This window comes from Bufo bufo, chromosome 6 (assembly GCF_905171765.1).
Source record: "Bufo bufo chromosome 6, aBufBuf1.1, whole genome shotgun sequence".
Lineage (NCBI taxonomy): Eukaryota > Metazoa > Chordata > Amphibia > Anura > Bufonidae > Bufo > Bufo bufo.
Genome location: NC_053394.1, coordinates 1,439,144 through 1,442,851, shown reverse-complemented (window position 1 = coordinate 1,442,851; position 3,708 = coordinate 1,439,144).

Below are 3,708 nucleotides of genomic sequence, written 5' to 3'. Positions count from 1 at the left end.
ACAAAATAATTGTGAGTTAGTATAAAGTCTACCCCCATAAGGATAAAATCAGTTAGTTTTTTAGGAATTAGTTCTGCAATAGTGTTTGTTGGAGGCATGATATCCCTTATTTATGGTCTATGGTCGTATAGAAAGAATTCACATCTAATGTGCCCGATATCCAGTCCGTATGGTATTCTAATTGTTCTATAGTTTCTATAGTCTGAGGTAAATGATTTTGTGTTCGATGTGTAAGAACTCACATCTAATGTGCCTAATACGCAGTCGGTATGGTATTCTAATCATTTTTTTGGGCTCGTTCTAACTACAGAGGAAATGTTCCAGATCCAGTTCCAGGCAAGGCGTGGGAGCTTTAGGCATGGCCCCCTGTGATTTACTGGAACATTTACTGGTGTTTTCACACATGCGCTCACTCGGACAAAACCCGGAGTTAGTATTAGGACTCTGGGCAGAAAAAGTCTGGGTAAAGTCCAGAACAGATATTGTGGATGTTTGCATTCGCACATACAGCCCCTCCGGGTAAACTCCAGAAAATGTCTGGATTCCACTGTAAGTGTGAATAGGGCTCAAATTAGTTTTTGGGCTGTGGTTCAAACTTGCTCCAGGCCACTGCACAGACACTTGATGTTATTAGATGAAAAGTGGACGTGGCCTCTCCAGGAATAGTGATATTTTGGACGGAATGGATTTCATCTTGTTTTGTGGCAGGAAAGAACATGGTCCCTCTAGAAATATATTTTGTTGGCATAAAAATAGGTTTAACCTTTCAGTATCCAACACAGAAGTTTCGGCATTAAGTACGCGTAAAGGTCTCTATGAAAACTGCTGGGAGTCTTCCAGTTAAGAAGACATCTAGGTAGGAAAGGATTATGACCTCTTGAAGGGCACTACCGCTGCAAAGAGCTCTGAGTATTCCTGGCTATGAACCTCACCATGATATCTCCAGAGGGTAACTGGCATCACTAATCCTTTCTTCACGATAGGATTTTTTTTAGCTAGACTTAGCAGAGAATTTTAAGGAGAGCCGAGATGCAATAACAAATTTTTCAGGCGAAGAAAACGACTGCTTCTTGTACCTTTAAGATATAGTTTTGATGATCCAGGCATTTGAAGTCATCGTTGTCCAGTGATCCGAGAACACTGCCAGTTTCACCTCTATTATCATGGCATCGAGAAGGAATGCATTCAGTTCCTCCTGTGTGGTGCTTCCCCTCCTTAGCCAACCTTTCTTCCTGAAGGAGCAGACCATACACACACTGTCCCCTCAGAGGGTATGGCACATTTTAGAAACGGTGACTTGAGACAGACTGCCCATCAAGTAGAATTAAAGTATAGCCGCCTTCCAGACCACTGTATGTACAGACTCAGGCAAGGCGTCTGCCATGAACCCCGTGGCTGGCTAAAGAAATGAGCTCGAATTTCGAAGCATTGATTCTTTCAAATAAATCTCTAACTGGTTTAGGGTCCTAGCCACACTAATAGGGGCTTCAGAAGGCTGAGCAGGCTTTCCCCGGCCATTAAAGAGGCTTGCCATCTGTGACGGACTGAACCGTCACTGGGGCTGCTGGAGGCCTGAGGGCCAGCCTCCTTCCTATGGACCCAGAACTCCCCGGCTCATTATTCTACAAAGGGAAAAATGGGTAGTTTCTGCCTGTGAGTGATTACCTTATCCCATTGTGTTGGTTAATTGTATCACAGGTGGGTGTTGTCTGCCTGTGAGTGATTACCTTATCCCATTGTGTTGGTTAATTGTATCACAGGTGGGTGTTGTCTGCCTGTGAGTGACGTTATCCCATTGTGTTGGTTAATTGTATCACAGGTGGGTGTTGTCTGCCTGTGAGTGACGTTATCCCATTGTGTTGGTTAATTGTATCACAGGTGGGTGTTGTCTGCCTGTGAGTGATTACGTTATCCCATTGTGTTGGTTAATTGTATCACAGGTGGGTGTTGTCTGCCTGTGAGTGATTACGTTATCCCATTGTGTTGGTTAATTGTATCACAGGTGAGTGTTGTCTGCCTGTGAGTGACGTTACCCCATTGTGTTGGTTAATTGTATCACAGGTGGGTGTTGTCTACCTGTGAGTGATGTTATCCCATTGTGTTGGTTAATTGTATCACAGGTGGGTGTTGTCTGCCTGTGAGTGACGTTATCCCATTGTGTTGGTTAATTGTATCACAGGTGGGTGTTGTCTACCTGTGAGTGATGTTATCCCATTGTGTTGGTTAATTGTATCACAGGTGGGTGTTGTCTGCCTGTGAGTGATTACCTTATCCCATTGTGTTGGTTAATTGTATCACAGGTGGGTGTTTTCTGCCTGTAACTGCATGTGATTGGTTTATGTAAAAACTGTCTCAGTCTTCTACAAGGTCCCCATGGGGAGTGTCCCCTGCTGGAAGACCTGCATAAAAGGCTGACATGTTGCCCCATTAAAGTGTCCTGTTCTACCCTTCATGAAGTCTGGGCTCATGTTTGGGGGATTGCTATAATTATTATACTCCCCTGGCTATAATCCCTGAGCTCCTTTAAGAGCTTGTTCCTGCATCGCTCTCTGAAGGAAGAGGGGGTCACCCACTGGAAACCTTGTTGTAGGTCCAGGGTGGGTAGAAGACGACGAGATCCCAACAAGCTACGGCGGTTCGTGGGGTCGGCAGTGCTTAAGGTGTCAAGCGGAGTGCTTGGAGCTCTGGGGAAGCACTGGGAGCATCCATCAACGGAGGTACCCAGTCGGGGTGCCAGGAGATCCGTTACACCGTCCATTGCACTTATTTGGGAATTCCACCCCGGACACGAGTCTTGTAGTCACTGAATGGACACCTGTTCTTTGTCTCACCGCCCATCAGGATGTTGACACACTTCCACATTTTTTTTCCCTCTGTGATTTTTGGCTGCACACATCATGGCATGAGAGCGTGAATTACATGCCTAAAGAAGAGAAGGAATAAGATGCAAACTGCTGTCCCCAGGTAAATAAATCCCATGCTGGGCAGCTCTGCAGAGTCAGAACGCAGTGATGGTACAGGCACAAAATAATCCTACCTGCTATCCAGACAACCGATCAAATATCCTCGCTGGCAGCAACAGAGTGAGAATGACAACGTGGCAATGCCCGACTGCCCTGTTCTACAGGTGGCTTCCCTTCTGATCTCACTTCTACAGTCCCTGTGAGACTGTGGCAGCACTGGGGCTGCCATGGCGGCATTAACAGCACAGTCTTCAGCGCCGGCATTTCCCGTCATGTCACCTCTGCTCTTGTGAAAGTGAGCTACAGAATGGAGGGAATTCATGTGCAGAAGATTCGTTGATAGAACCATGGCAAGCAGGACATCCCCCGTAGCACTGCAGCAGAGACGAGAAGCCACCTCCAGCTCCATAGCGCTGACTGTAAGACGCAGAGGAGCAGCTGCCTTGACAGTCATGGCCATAAATCACAGCAATTCAAAGTAAACCTCTCATAATGACTACGCCACGTTCATAACTTCCCCCAACCCCTCGCTATTTCCATGCTTCATGTCAGTGAGCGGAAATACATTAAGACACTGAACACTCCTGACCTAGTCCTGCCCCCACAGCTGAAATCAGAATTAGTCTGTGTGAAAACTACCGAGATCTTACAGCAGAAGAAAGGAAGCATTACCGGAGTCACATGAGCAGCCCCTGGTGATCACATGACCCGCAGGAGAAAGTGATGTCACTACTGACGTAATGAA